Below are 16,944 nucleotides of genomic sequence, written 5' to 3'. Positions count from 1 at the left end.
TAGGCCTATGCATATATTTGACGGAAATCAGTAATTTAAGTTACTTATATCAGCGCAATCTGACGGTGGCTCACTAACTTGATTAAAAAACTGCTGACAGCTTTAACATGACGATAGAATAACTAGTTATATCAATGATCAAAGCTAAGTTAATATGCTATCGATAAAATTGAAATTTGTATCGCCTAAGTGAGTAACTTAGTAATTGTATTCCACCTTAACTTATGTGGCCATCTGGCAGGGAGATAAAGACTCTGGCTGATAGAATCTTTCTGCCAAAGTTCAGCCTCATTTATAATTTTAATGAGCTTCTGAAATCACTTTATAATTTGTTGCCTTATAAAGCTGTTTTTAAGGCTTTCCAGTTCCACCAAAGCACTGCCCAGTAAACTTACAGTAAGTTAGTAGTCTGGTTCTGGTTCATGATGGCCCAGTTATGGCAAGATGTTGGTTACTATACTAAGTTACTACTACGTTTTTCGGATTGAAACATAATCTTTTAGGCCTAAGTTACTAAAACATGGTTAAGAATTACCAAATTGGATTTTCAGTACATTAAGTAGGTAATTAGGCACGTTAACTAAGTATAGTCAGAATCAGAAATTCTGTGTTATTTTAGGCTATGTATAAGTTACTTATTAAGTTAATGTGTACGCCTCCAAACAAATTACCCTAACCTTTTTAGAGGCAGACATTAAGAAAGGAATTGTAAGAATGAAAGTCAGCCGTTTGTAACTAAAATCGCGGCTTTATTTCTTCAACTAACTTAAACAATTAATAATGAGACAAACTTAAATCAATACAAACAAAGTTGTTGAATGAGATTATATATTTATGTTCAAACTCCTAATCTAGGCCTACCTAAGTTTAGGCTATTTAAATTAAACTTTCCCCTAAGTTAACTTACTGGTCACTTAACTCAGTAAAGAATAAATTGTTTAAAGTTTAGTTAGGCCCTAACTTATGTTTTAATATAAAGTAGCCTATAGAATATGCCATATTATATTAAGCTTAGGCTAACTTAACTTATAAGAGGCGAACAGTAACTTAAGTAGGATAAGTTAAATGCTATCTCACCTCAAGGCCTCTTAAAAAGAAATGTTCTAAAGAAACTATAACAAATAATAAAGATGATATAACTTAGGCTATTTATATACAAAATCATGACCTAACTTAGGCCTAAGTTTATTAAAATATCAAAAATCAAGTTAATGTTATCCTAATTATGTTTTTTTTATTATTATTACTAAAGTAAGGTATAAGTAATAGGTCATAAGATTTTCTATAAGATGCAAAGAGGAACTTAAATGTTTTAATTAGGCTCAGCACCACAAAATTTATTTAGGGTAGCCTATCTTACTTCTTACAATTGACAACAGTTAAATTCTTTTACCTGACTCATAATTGCGCATAATGACATATTTAAATAAAATACATCATAATAATACTATTATCAACAATAACACGGTTGGATTTTAAAGGTAAGTTAAATAAAACCCTTCAGCATATATTTGTACAACATAGAAAATTGTTTTATAAAGACCAATATTAATATTAAGTTAAGCAAGGCCTATATCATTAGCCTAATTGGTTTCTAGAAATTTATCCATCGATTGATCTGACAAACACATTTTGAAATTCATGGCGTAAGTAAAAATTAGTTATACAAATCGGGAAGTAATGGTAGTACTTAGTATTACTATTAGTGGGAAGTATTACAAGTAACCTAAGTTAGTAAGTTTTTTTATTTTACTGAGTAAACGACTTTAACGTTATTGTAATTCCGCAACATCAGATAATAACAATAAACATAACCTCAATTAACTTCAAACTTCAACTCAAGTTCTCATAAAACGAGGGGTTCACCCTCCCAATAGCCACAGCCCACAAACCCCCCACCCCTTCGCACAAGAGGTTCACTCCACTAGTGACGAGGAAAGGGAGATGCTAGTCGTAGAGGAGTGGTTAGTGGCAGTCTGGGACTGGAGTCTAAACCTTCGCTGGATCATCGCGATGTTGTCCCCTGGCGCTGCGGAGTGGGGGAAATGATTCTCCCTCCACCTCCCCTCTAGACGGCGTCCAAACAAGCCCGCGTTGTTTTACATGCATATACCTATGCTGCAGTTTTTCAATAACTTAAAAAATGAATATTTATAAAATTAAACTGTCATAAACTAACCTAACCAACCAAACATGCTGATTATATAAACAATTTATAAAATAATAATCGAAAGAAGGTTTACTAATCGAAAAAATAGTTCTGTTCATAAAATAAAATTATAAATGCCTTGAGTTCAATTTTAGAATTTATTAATTATAAAATTAAACTGTCATAACCTAACCAAACCAACCAAACTTGCTGATAATGAAAAAATCGAACGAAGGTTTACTAATAGAAAAAAAGTTATAAAATTATAATAGCTCAAATTGAATTTTATAATGTTTTAATTAACAAATTAAACTATCATAACCTAACCAAACTAACCAAACTTGCTGATAATGCAAAAATCTTAGAGCCTTATTATGCGCGGCCACTCGAGTCGCGCGCGACCGCGACTGCCAGTCGCTTGGGGTAGCCACTGTTGTGGCGAGGACGCGCGACAGGTGTGGCGAGGCCACGCGTCTGACCGAATTTTTAACAGACATACATGTAGTTTCTCAGGGTGAATAAGTAAAGAAGCTGAACTATTTATTTGACTTTTACTTAAGCGTCGTAAAAGTAGACGAAACAAAAGTATTTGGAGGCAATCCGTTACTAAAAATAAGACCTTCAGGGGTATTTTCAATTTTTTTTATGATTTCAGAGATGACGAGAAGATGTATTTTGGTTTTTTTCGGGAGACGAGACGTTCTTTTTATAACCTTTTAGGAAGAATTTAAGGTGACTTATCCGTATCGCATAAGAAAATAAATAAATTTAATTTCAGCTAAGGAGAGGCAAGCACTTACCTTGAATTAAATATTTTAATGGTTTTTAATTGATTTAATCATAATAGTAATACAATATTAGCAGCAAAACTCAGCGTTGCCCGGGTCATAATCATATTCACAATAATAGTAATAATTGAGTAATATGCTACAGACAGTATCTTGAACTTAACTGATTCAAATGGTCAAAATCTCAAATGAAAGCCTTTGTTTTAAGGGGTAGTCCTATTTTAAGACTAAGACATGTAGAATAACTCAAAGTGGAGTTACGAATAATTGATTGCAGGTAAGTGTTCAAATAATAACTATTATTGTTGATTCGTGATTCAGTAGCGTGCTTCACGTACGTCCGATCTTAGTAATTAATAGCTGAAAATTCAAAGCTGGCATTTTACTGAATGTTCTTAGACCAAAACATATAGGATAATGTAATCAGAACTGGCAAAATACGGCTTTATTTTTTTGGTCGAGTAATACAGTAGATATCTGTTCGTGAATTCCTTTAATTTAAGACCAAAATTATGAAAATCGGTCAGGTAGAAGAGCCGAACCGACTCGGAAAAGAAAACCAATATTTATTAATAAATAATTAATATAATAAAATGTTGAAACAAAAATCAGGACTGAGGCGAGGGCAGAGAGTAGGGTCCGCTGTGGCCCGCGACTGTGGCTGCGCGTAATATACAGCATATGATAACATGGCCCGCTGGTGGTGCGACAGTCGCGTGGGCTCGCGACTAGTTAGCGAGGGTGCGCGACTGGAGTGGCCAGTCGCGGCGACTGTCGCGTGCCTCGCCACCGCAGTCGCGTCGCTTAATAAGCTCCATATGATAACATGGCCCGCTAAAAGTGGCCTTTGAGCAGTCGCGGTCGCGCGCCACTGGAGTGGCCGCGCATAATAAGGCTCTTAGACAAAAAGTTAGTGCTACCGAGAGGAATCGAACCTGGTGCCTTCAGATCCTCAGCCCGGCACGTTATCCATTAGACCACCGAGGCCGGTGGCTACAAACCGTATCGTTGCGGTAATGGTGTTCCTTCAGCCAATAGAATGCTTTGCTTCCCCCACTCCGCAGTGCCAGGGGACAACATCGTGATGATTTAGCGAAGGTTTAGACTCTAGTTTAGTGGCAGAGGCAGACGGCAGTCGGGCTGTCGGGCCCAGTGGCAGTTGGCTGGCTTGGCACCAGTGTTTCCATTCGCGGGATTATTATCCCGAAAACGGGATTTTTAGACCTTGAGCGGGATTAAAACGGGATGCGGGATAAAACGGGATTTTCAGCTGTGACGACTATTTTTATTTTTTTTCTACTCAATTTTAGAGAAAAACTAACTCAAATTGTTTAAATACTGTAGCAAAATATAATAGTGATGTTTAAACAACTTATAAAAATGATACGTAAAGTTTAATACTATGAATTGTACCAAAAAAATCATGCGGGATAAAACGGGATTTTTCACCGATTTAAAAGCGGGATAAAACGGGATCTTTCGACCCTGTAAGCGGGATTATTTTTTTGGTCGTGTGGAAATGGAAACACTGCTTGGCACATGGCACTGTTGGCAGTACTGACTAAACGTAAGATTCCTTCCTTTCTTTGTCTTCAAGTTCAAAATATTTGAAATAAATTACAGGTAATTTTATCTTAAAACACAACACAATACTTCGAATACTAATACCAAACAATCTGAATGACTCATAAAGTTTATTTTAAAACTAAAATTAAATTAAGCTTACATCAATAGTTTAAGGTGTGAAAATATTCTCCATACTTAACTCACGGCAATAGGTTATGTAGTCATGTTTATAGTGATGTGGTAGAAACTTAAAACTTAGTAAAATAAATTTCAACGATTTTAATTACAAAAATCAGACAAAGGTATGGTTGCACTTAGTTTACATCCTACATTTACTCACATAAGCCTACTGCAGTTTGGTTAACTTAAGTTAAGGTTAGGTTTATGGTTTAACTTAGTTTAGAACAGTTTCATTTTATAATCAGCTCTGGTAGTTAATGTATATTGTGTAATAGTAAATTTAGGATGAAAACTAAAGTGCAACCTTTGGTATTATCCTGAGGCCACTTATTTTAGAGGGATTTTTCTATTGGAGATCAAAAATAACTTAACTACTTAATTGGAAAGAACATACCGTACCTATTAAATTTGACATCATTACGATAAGCGACCTTTTAGTTTTGCCTCCTACAAGGCAGCGATATCGGCGAGGATTGAGTTGAATGCGTTGCCGCCGCTAAGTAGCTGCCACATCCCAAGTAGGTATACAGTGCGCTGCGGCAGTTATGTGAGGTTGGGTTATCATAAATATGTTTGAAGGACTTTCCTCGTTTTTGTTATGAATTTAACAATACCAGATGAGTCATCATTTATGACATTGACCCAGATATACAGGCGGTGACAGGTGATGCGCACGCTCTGGACAACGACCTGACCTTGGCCTACTTGGAGGGGATTTGGCGGGCGAAAGTATGGCTCATCTGGTATCATTGATTCATAACGAATATGAGAAAAATCCTGCAAATATATAGGTTATTATGATAGGCCTAACCCAACCTAACAAAACCGCCGCAGCTCGCTGTATAAGGGTGGCCTCCGAATAATACCAAAGTAACTTAAGTTACCTACTGGTGTCACAAAAAGCAAATAGGCCTAGGTATCTATAAGTTAATTTCACTCTAGAACAATTAAAGCAATTGGATGTAAAATTAAATTATTATTTAAGGTTAGGGTTGCCATATGGTATTGTACAAAAATAGGAGATTTTAGCTGGCGGCCCCCACTTTAATAGTGGATAAAATTTATCGGGCTAGCAAAATTGTATACCGTACCTAGTAGCAATAATATTACGACATAAACTATGGGTCATGAACTTAAGTTAAACAATATGATGTCACTAGCCCGAAAGTAAACACGTTTTTGTTTTTATTTAAATGGAACTGTCAAAAAACATCCAGTTGTTACCACTATTAGCCTATAGACATTTGGGCCAGTGACGTAATTTGTTTATATTTATTAGTTAGGCCTAATACCGTTTCTGTCCAATATTCGGTAATTATTCCGTATAGGTGCCTCCAAATGAATTTTTAATTTTGATATCTTACTTTCTTAGTTTTTTACCTCCTGAATCCAAATATACCATTATTTTTCACAGCTGATGAATATTTCTCAAGATATCGCCGTAATAATATACAACATTATAATAAACAAGGTAGGGTGCATGACATTTACAAGTGGAATGAACTATGGGTTAAGTAAACCAACAGCTGATTGTTTTCAATCAGTCACAGTCACGCAAATGGTAGTGACAACTTTAATTAGCTAACTCTGATTCTGCAATATGAAAATCACCTGATTAAGTTACACTTTTCACTTTCTAAGATCAATTAGTTAATAATGTATTATTGTTACCAGTATTTTATCCTTATTAATGATTTATTGATTTATATTTCGCCGTTTAGAAATTACCTAATAAAATGGTGCTATTCTAACATAACCTAACCTAACCAAACCTCTAGAATGTGTTTAAGCAAACTCCTTTTGATGTAAGAAAAGGCATGTCAGGGTGATAGGTTGTGCTGTATGTGAATTGGTGACTGCATTAAGTCCTTTGAAGGTAGGTTAGATTAGGTACCTAAGTTAAAGTTTAGGTTATAATGTATCAAATTGTTAGTTTATGTCGCCTGCAGACTGTTTTTGTAAAATTAAAATCCAGAAAAAAACACTTCAAATTTGAAGTGTTTTTCTCAGCACGACCTACCACCCTGACATGCCTAAATAACAACTACATGTTATTAGTCCACCAGTCCATCTATATCTCAATAATGTGACGAAATTCCTATTATAGAGAACATTAAGTTATATGACTACAGAATCACTTGAAATGTTATCCATCCTATCTTGTTTATTGTAATGTTAAGTATGTTTTTACGGCGATATCTTGAGAAATATTCATCAGCAGTGAAAAATAATGGTAAATTTGGATTCAGAAGGTAAAAAACTGTAAAGTAAGATATAAAAATTAAAAATTCGTTGGAGGCACCTATACGGAATAAATACCCAATATTCATGCTAAGTTTACGCAATGTCAATATTCAAACGGTACACCAAAATATAAAATGTTGAATCGCTTGTCACATCTCACTTATAAATAACAAATAAACCGAATTAAGGCAACAAAACGCTCTCTGTCTGCTAGGCTTTGGTAGTGAGCACGGATACCTTCGGACTGGCCGGCAGACGCAAATTGAAGGACTGGGAGCAATGAAACAGACGATAAAGATGAACTAAGGGTGTTGCTAGCGAAAGTGAAACCAAGGAATAAAAAAACGTTAGTAGAGTATGAGAGTTGCATTTTTCAGTTATTGCATAACAATATCAGCAAAGGCAAACATTTATTTTATTCCAAAAGTGCCGTTTTATAATGTATTTTAATAGAGAGTAAAAAAGAGGAGATTTCTCACTTTTTGCAGAAATTCCCCCGGAGCTAAATTTTGAACGTAAAAATCCGGTAATCTCCGGGGATATCCTATACTCTAATACGAGCAATGTTTGCTTGTATGTATGCTTGCTTGCTTGCAGAAAGATCTCGAAAACGGCTCCGACGATTTTCTTCAAATCTTGTAAATAGTTTATTTTTGGCCTAAAAACAAGTTTCATGCAGTTAGAACTGCCAAAAAAAATCTAATTACGTAGAAAAACGAAACTGAAAGTCACTTTTTTTTAACATTAGTCTTATGGGTTGCTAAGTAACCATGTTGGTTGAATTAAATAACAAGGAAAAGGTAAACAAAAGACTTGAAGTTGTAGCACGTGTTCATGATAAACCAACTACCCACAGTATACTAGCAAATTACAAATACAGTACAAAAGGAAAAACATCACTTGTTAAATACTCTAATACGAGCAATGTTTGCTTGTATGTATGCTTGCTTGCTTGCTTGCTTGCAGAAAGATCTCGAAAACGGCTCCGACGATTTTCTTCAAATCTTGTAAATAGTTTATTTTTGGCCTAAAAACAAGTTTCATGCAGTTAGAACTGCCAAAAAAAATCTAATTACGTAGAAAAACGAAACTGAAAGTCACTTTTTTTTAACATTAGTCTTATGGGTTGCTAAGTAACCATGTTGGTTGAATTAAATAACAAGGAAAAGGTAAACAAAAGACTTGAAGTTGTAGCACGTGTTCATAATAAACCAACTACCCACAGTATACTAGCAAATTACAAATACAGTACAAAAGGAAAAACATCACTTGTTAAATACTCTAATACGAGCAATGTTTGCTTGTATGTATGCTTGCTTGCTTGCAGAAAGATCTCGAAAACGGCTCCGACGATTTTCTTCAAATCTTGTAAATAGTTTATTTTTGGCCTAAAAACAAGTTTCATGCAGTTAGAACTGCCAAAAAAAATCTAATTACGTAGAAAAACGAAACTGAAAGTCACTTTTTTTTAACATTAGTCTTATGGGTTGCTAAGTAACCATGTTGGTTGAATTAAATAACAAGGAAAAGGTAAACAAAAGACTTGAAGTTGTAGCACGTGTTCATAATAAACCAACTACCCACAGTATACTAGCAAATTACAAATACAGTACAAAAGGAAAAACATCACTTGTTAATATTGAGCAAAGATTATACCAAAGATTGATTATACTTAAGATTACTCGAGACATTGTAGTCAAGGGTAGCAGTGCGAAGTCTAGGATCTGTTTATGACGAATACATTAAGGTATCTGCAATCCTAAAATGCTATGGGAAGGGAAGGAAACAGGTCCGTGACGTAGGAAGTAGTGAAGGAAGTAGTAAAGGCAATCATAAAATGCTATGGGAATAGAGGGAAACAGGTCCGTGACGTAGGAAGTGATGAAGGAAGTAGTAAATGCGAGCAGTCCGGAGTGTGGGGACTGTTTATGACGATAAGATTAGGGTATCTGCAATCCTAAAATGCTATGGGAAGGGAGGGAAACAGGTCCGTGACGTAGGAAGTGGTGAAGGAAGTAGTCAAGGCGAGCTGTCCGGAGTGTGGGAACTGTTTATGACGATTATATAAGGGTATGGGCTATCCTAAAATGCTATGGGAAGGGAGGGAAACAGGTCCGCGACGTAGGAAGTGGTGACGGAAGTAGTCAAGGCGAGTTGTCCGGAGTGTGGGAACTGTTTATGACGATTAGATTAAAGTATCTGCAATCTTTAAATGCAATGGGAAGGGAGGGAAACAGGTCCGCGACGTAGGATGTGGTGAAGGAAGTAGTCAAGGCGAGTTGTCCGGAGTGTGGGAACTGTTTATGACGATTAGATTAACGTATCTGCAATCCTGAAATGCTATGGGAAGGGAGAAAAACAGGTCCGCTACGTTGGAAGTGGTGAAGGAAGTAGTCAATGCGAGCTGTCCGGAGTGTGGGAACTGTTAATAACGATTAGATTAAGGTATCTACAATCTTAAAGTGCTATGGGAATGGAGGGAAACAGGTCCATGACGTAGGAAATGGTGTAGGACGTTGTAAAGGCGAGCCGTGTGGAGTTTGGGAACAGATTTATGTATCTCCGATACTAAGACTGCTTTCAGAGTGAACTAATGATTTTCTCCGAGCAAAACTCGGTCCCCAGGTACTGGCAACCCTATTTAAGGTAGGTATACACACCTTACATCCACAGTTCAATAGAGTAGGCTATGGTCAATCTTACTACAGGTTTCGCCTATACATAGGCATTGTAAAGTTATCCCTCCAAATCCTATGATATAGGCGAAACATTAGTGAATTTAACCATTGAAATCTAGGTATTCAATTCCATCATATTTTCTAGTTTGGATTGGCTCAGTGATCAGGGCAGAATGTGTTGGAGACACTGGCATTAGTGGCATAAGTATAGCCAGGTTTTTGTGCGCCCAGGAACAGAAGTAGTTCAAACGTCCCCCCACCACCACTCCTAACTTCAGACAGGACTCAGGTAAATATCTACTTGATTCTCACTACACATTAGTTGTAAACGAGCTATTATAAATTCAATGGACATCAAAAAACACTTTCAACCAACAATAAAATACAAACTGCATCTAGTTAGTTTACAGTGTTGAGAATTAAGCGTGCTACTTTTATTGTAGTGTTAGCAGCAGCTACGCTACTTTTCAGATTTTTTTGCATTAAGCTGGTAGCTATTTTTTAACCCTTTGAGTGCCTCGAGCGGGTGAAACAATTTTTTATTTGAGGTTTTCCAGGCCTACTTGTGGTATTGCTTTTAGGAATGCTGGCCATTTCTCCACATAAATGTCGGTGTGTAGGAAAATGGTCATAAAATAGGCTACTTTTTAATCAACATTTTTGGCCTAAATTTGTTATGTTTTGTAGATTATTAGATCGTGCATTGTAAAATACTAATTTTAGTTGGGGTTTCATGAGTTAAGAAAGGGCCTAAAATATATTCATAGACAAGACGGAAATATGTTACAATTTATTCTAATATTTTAAGTTTTCAAGAGTTAAAATAACATAAAGGACATTCTGTAATTAAGAGGATTTTTTTTTTAAATTTAGATTTACTTTTATGTGCTTTAAAGGCTTTAAAAAAGTGTTTCTAGACTATTTTAAGTAGGTACTAGAACTTTCAGCATTTCGGAATTTTTTTGTGACGCAAAATTCTAGGGGGGGAATAAACTAGTATTCATCAAAGTCAGGCTAGGCCTACCCCTAGAACCGGCCGCACTCAAATTTCTTCCCTGGAGTGCTCAGAAGGACCTAGAAAAATCCAGGGGTCAATACGAAGTTGTCACGGCTTTGACTGATAATTTTATTAAAATTTAATCGAAGGCTCAGATAACATATATATAAGGTTACATTACCTTGATCGCCAAGTGATCCATGTGACTTGGATCACATGGATCACTTGGCGATCAAGGTAATGTAACCTTATATATATGTTTTCATCAGTGATTCAGAAAAACAACATACAACATGAAGGCTCAGAGCTCTAGAAGCGCTCAGGAAATCATGCAGACGCTCAGTAGGAGCTACCTATTTCATCCTCACCTTAAACCAACGTGTTTTGATAAATTTTTCCTAACTTTTAACTTTTATAGGACCGACGAGTATCCAATCTTAGCCAATGTGATATAAATACTAGAGTATTAAGCTTTAAAATAATAAACTAAAGCCACTAGTAAAATAAATATAAGTGTGACGATCGGATGAACAAAATCTAGAATACAAATCCCTACAGAGTCGTCAGGGCCTAATTAACACAATTGAACGGAGAATTTATCGTGAGATTGTTTTAAATAAATTTAATACTAATATTCGTAGCTGATTGTCGAGTCTGCCTACTCCCGACTTGATTCTTTCACCCGCCAAAGACAGGGTTTAGAACTCAGAAGACAAGCCTCGGGGTATTAAAACGTCGAATTAACTAAAATAATCTAAATAATAATTAATCGTTAAAACAAATGGAATAAACGTAATTTCGTAGCCAATTGATTTAAAACCAAACGTAAGATATCCACCGCTAGTCACTGGCAGGCAGGAACTGGCGGGTATTATGCAAGTCGGCAAAAAATAAGTTATTAAATTTAGATAATTCAAATCGGGACTTAAAGGAAGCGAAAATGTATGATACATTAACAATGCGTGAAATGAAAATACCGTAAAACGTGAAAAGAGCCTAACTAGTATGGTAGCTAACCTCCGTAATAAAATCGTAGCGTCGTCGTCGTAGTCGTATTAATATAGTGCAAGAGGCTTCTAGCGAGCTAGTCGGCGGTCAAACAGCGATTAATCTTGTCTCGGCTCAAATCCCAATTGCCGCGGCTTAAGCGCTCTGGTGGTGAGACCAAGAACTAGCCAACAGCTAATCGGAAATTCACCTGTTGAGCCGGTCTAGTTGTCATCTGTCGTTGGTCAACAGACACCATTTCGAGGTTATGTCATGTTGTAATTGGCGATAAATATTCGTAAAATCGGTCAGTTTAGCTTTATTTGGCGAAATGGAGTGCTATTATAAATAAATATGTAGTTGTGGGTGTGTTTGTGTACTTCACTGTTATTAAAAGTAGGCCTACGTTCTTTGGCCCATAGCCCAAGCTATGGCCAACACATAGACCTAGGAGTAGGCTATTGTCGTTTAAAACTGGTAAGTTAAGGTGTTTGTTGAATAGCAGTACGTTTTTACCCCCCTTAATATTTAGTACCTCACACTCCTTACCAACTTAGAGAAAAAAAAGAGAAAAAAACTATTTCAAACATAGGGGGGATGGACCATAGGTCTCGTAGAAGGGGTAGCTGAAGAAACGGCGTTAGATCGGGAGAGGTCGTGTACGAGAGGGAAAAGTAAATGAAAAAATAAAATATTCTCGAAAACAAAATAAAAAGGACTTCTTAAACGAAAATAAAAACCAACTGGTATAAAACACCTCTCGATAAATCGGGAAAAGGAAAACGTTAAACAAAGAAAAAAAAAACTTCTTCTGAAACATCAAACGTAGGAGTGTTATTCTTCGACCCTCAACGTTGGTGGTAGGGCTTCAGGTCCTTCACACTTTTTGGTACCTTAAACATTTTAAACTAAATATTCTCTGACAATTCATAAAAACAGCCTATATTGTAAGTTTTAGAAGTTTTAAACTAGAATTTTTGTTTTCTTGCAAAGAATTTACTATCTCTAAAATATTTGCTTTTAATTTTCATTCAGGCATGCTTATGTTAACAATGCTATTGAAAAAAATTGGCAACTTAGGCTTTTAACTCCAAAACTTTTGTCTGAATTACTGGATCCCCACTCAGTTAATATCAAATTACTGGATTAGAAATATGTTTTGCAAGACTAGGAGTCTTTAAACAACACACTTTGTAGTTTAGTGGTACAATCCATGTGGACTCCAAACTAGATATACATCTCAACTACTACTCAACTCCATGGTGGTTTTTACTACAGTGTGAAATGCAGTTTCTTCAGAAACATGAGCAAAATGATTGAATTTAGAGTCATGTTCAAAGAACAAATCGGTCTATTTCGGAGGATGATGCAACTGCTTAAGGCCGGCCGCACATTGGTCAGACAAAACATCTTTTGACAAAACGTTTTGTTGGAAGACGTCTTGTCGGGGGAAAAAAATTTCACATTGGTGTGTGATGTTTTTAGACAAAAGACAAAAACAGGAGGGAAAACTAAATTCAGTCTCCCCAGTCACCCGTAGACCAGTGTTGGAAAAGCCAGAGATTGCGTGGTGTTAATAAAATTGATGAGGAAGTGGACGTAGCAATTATGTTGTGGAACTTTATACAACTTGCAGAACTAAACGGGGGAAGGTAGCATACATTTTTTGTATTTTCTGCATAAATCTAAAATTAACGACTACTAACTGTGAAGAAAATTATTACAAAATAAGGAAAAAGCCGAAATATTTGAAATTGAAATAAAATTTTGATTATTTTCTGCATAAATCGAAAATGAACAACTACTAACTGTAGTAAGAAAAATTGTTACAATACCTATAGTACCGATAAGTTGAAATATTTTAAATTAAAATATTAGTTAAAGAAAAATTATTACAATAGGCTAGATAAGTTGTACTGTATCCGCCCTCCGCGCATGCGCAGAACTGTTTGTCTGATCGCGTTTTGGCTTCTGTCGAAATATTGGAGGCGATCACAAAAACACCCAAAAACGTCTTCAGACAAAACAATGTGACTGAAGCCTCTGTCTCATCAGTGTGTGATGCCTCCATTTAACTGCATGCTAGGCCACTCGCTTCCGACTTCTTTTGACAAAACGTTTTTTTGTAAGACGTCTTGTCAGAAAACAAAACAAAATTCAGTCAGCCGTAGACCATTGTTGAGAAAAGCCAGAGATTGTATGGTGTTAATAAAATTTATGAGAATTATGTTGTGGAACTTAATACAACTTGCAGGACTAAACGAAGGAAGGCAGCATAAATTTTCTGTATTTTCTGCATAGATCTAAAATGAACGACTACTAACTGTTAAGAAAATTATTACAAAATATGGAATAAGCTGAAATATTTGAAATTGAAATAACATTATATTATTTTCTGCATAAATTGAAAATTAACTACTACTAACTGTAAGAAAAATTATTACAAAATATAGATAAGTTAAAATATTTGAAATTAAAATATTGTTTTATTATTTTCTGCATGAATCGAAAATGAACTACTACTAACTGTAAGAAAAATTATTACAATATATAGATAAGTTGTACTGTATCCGCCCTCCGCGCATGCGCAGAACTGTTTGTCTGATCGCGTTTTGGCTTTGACGAAATATTGGAGGCTATCACAAAAACACCCAAAATGTCTTCAGACAAAACAACACGTCTGAAGCCTCTGTCCCATCAGTGTGTGATGCCTCCATTTAACTGCATGGTAGGCCACTCCCTTCCGACGTCTTTCGACAAAACGTTTTGTCGCATCAGTGTGCGGCCGGCCTAAAGGTTGGAGAAGTAGGCTACACGTTTTTCGCAACAAATCCCTTTTTCAACTTGACTGAGAGTACAAATTTCTTTTCGGCATTAGTAGGTACTACGTACGTTCAAAAATGACAAAACAAGAAGTAAGAAAATTATTTTGATGTAAGCGTGTAGGAGTGTAAACGTAAGCAGAAAGCAGACGAGGAGCTCTAGGTCTAGCTGTAGTTAGATAGTCGCTGGTCTGGGTGGTGGTGAGTAGATGTACAGAAACAGCTGAGGTAATTTTGACAACAGTCTTAACTTAAAAGCTTTAAACATAAAATTTGATCCTAAAAGGAAACAAGACTTCTAAATACAAGATATCATTACAGTGACACAATATTTTAAGTTATTTCCAATTAATTTCAGTCACATCCTGGGCAATTGATGACTTGAGCCAATTACTAAATACTAGGCCTACTATGCGTTCAGGAATAATTTTATTTATTAATTTTTTTGTCTAAATCCCAGACATTTTAAGGTTTTGCCAAAAATCCCCCCGGACTTATGTACCCAAAAAGGAGATGTGTCCTGGGAAATGAAGACTTCTGGGATCCCTAGATCCACAGGGTTGGATCGTTGGATGTAACCTCGATAGACCATATATAAAAGCTCTAAAAATGCTCACTGGACAGCAGCACTGTCCATTAGTACAGTTTAGAGGAAGAAGGTGGCAGCCATAATGAGGTTTCTGTTGATTATTTTCTGCTCATTTTTGTGTTCTACTTGCTGTTAATAAACAATATTTCGCACAAACAGTAGACGCTCGGCACACAAGCTAAAACAATGATGCGTGTCAGAGCAAGACTCGACAGCACTCAAAGGATTAAGTAGTTGTAGCGGAATTTCAAGCTACTTTTCTTGCTACTTAAATATTGATTGAGATAAGGATTTTAATCACAATCTTACTTTACTTTAAATAGCCTCTTTCAAACTGAAATCTCTAAGGAAAGTAGGCCTACTACTTGGTTAGCTTCTGTAAGATATTTCAATTTTACCTGGCTTATAATTTATAATATTAACAATTATCTGAAACATCTGTAAAATGTTTATGTTTGCATTTTTCTATGATAATAAAAATACAGTTTTTTTTAACATTTAAAGAATCACTTTTATTACTGAAATATGTGTTAGTGGCGACGAGGCCGGGATTTTTAATGACTCATACACTTTTCTACAGGATAAACATTGAAATTAACATACTATCATGACTGAAGACCTTTCAACAATTTTATCAACGTTTGTTCAACAACAGGCTATACTTCCAATGTGTCTTAGAACTCCCGACAGTGAGCTACTAGTATTCCATTTCAGCTCCAACTGCAGTTTCGAACGGTTACAAATCGACCACGTCAATTCTAAAACCCCTAGTTGATTTCCCTCCTGTTCAGTATTTAACTCCCGCTCCTGGCCATTTTGAATACTCTACTCCAGTTCCAGACAAAACCTACTACTATTCAACCAGTAAGCTATTAACTGTACACCTGCTCCAGTGAAAAAAAAAAAACCAACTAAAGCCAATTGCCTACACCACACAAGTATCAGTTATGAGTTTTCCACACCAAGACTTCAACCTTTTGTTCTCTTTTTAGAGGGGAAGACTGTAATATATTTCAATTTTACCTGGCTTATAATTTATAATATTAACAATTATCTGAAACATCTGTAAAATGTTTATGTTTACATTTTTCTATGATAATAAAAATACAGTTTAGTTCTAACATTTAAAGAATCACTTTTATTACTGAAATATGTTTTAGCTTCATACAGCTAGTCGCAGCTGTTTTATTAGCTTTTTAAGCTATGGTTCCACAGACTGCGGAGTCTCCGCCGTGCGGTGCGAAATTTTCTGCTGCGGAATTACAACGACGCTGATTTAGTGGAGCTCCCCTGTGTGCGGTTCCACTGACGTGCGTTTACGTGTCCGGAATTTTTGGTTCCTCATAGCGGACAAATCATACTTTTTTGAGAGCAGTTGCAGTGCGGAATCCGTAAATTATTCGGAGGAGCCATAAATTATTATGACCGTGCAGTTATTGCAGTTTCATTATGTCTTGTACAATATAGAGAGGTGTAGATGGACGTTTTTCTTCAACCGAAGAGGAAGAACTTGTCGAGTTGGTGTCTCAACATGATGTGCTGTGGAAGTTGAGTGACCCAGAGTATAAACAAAACGCAAAAAAATACGTAATTTGGAGTATAATTTGGGAAAAACTTGGGAAAACAGGTAATCTGTATTTACCATTTACCATATTTACCAACCAAAAAGAAAAATTGGTCTTTTGACACACGGAAGTTCCGCTTAAACTTTGTTTCATTGTCTAGTAAATGTTTACAAACGAGTATGTTGGAAGCTTCTTCACTGTCCCGATTCTTAAATAGGCTATATCACTCCGATCACTATGACTTGACACCAATAAGGAATAAAGATAAAAGATCGACATCAATATCATCATCATACAGCATCTAAGCCACAACGGCTTTCCTGTTCCTATCCATACTCGTCGCTAGTTTCGACAGAACTTAATTTTTGCAATGTTATTT

At 36.0% G+C, this 16,944-nt stretch overlaps 1 protein-coding gene across 3 annotated transcripts in view; it reads left to right on the top strand.

Annotated features, from left to right (window-relative positions):
- The first annotated feature begins 4,476 nt into the window (after positions 1-4,476).
- Positions 4,477-16,944, top strand: part of LOC129005110 (zinc finger protein 708-like) — a 54,976-nt gene continuing 42,508 nt past the window's right edge. For 2 of the 3 annotated variants that reach the window (XM_054433918.1, XM_054433917.1), the window contains exons 1-2: positions 4,591-4,677; positions 9,751-9,894. The gene's annotated coding sequence lies outside the window, so the exon portion shown is untranslated. Of the gene's footprint in view, positions 4,561-4,590; positions 4,678-9,750; positions 9,895-16,944 lie in introns of those variants that run through there. The other variant, XM_054433916.1, reaches the window with a different exon arrangement.

The sequence above is a fragment of the Macrosteles quadrilineatus genome, unplaced genomic scaffold, assembly GCF_028750875.1.
Source record: "Macrosteles quadrilineatus isolate MER2022 unplaced genomic scaffold, UCM_ALF_1.0 Scaffold_16__1_contigs__length_3527350, whole genome shotgun sequence".
NCBI classification, from domain to species: Eukaryota; Metazoa; Arthropoda; class Insecta; order Hemiptera; family Cicadellidae; genus Macrosteles; species Macrosteles quadrilineatus.
Note: the sequence above shows the minus strand (reverse complement) of the source record. Positions and strands in the feature narration are given on the sequence as shown.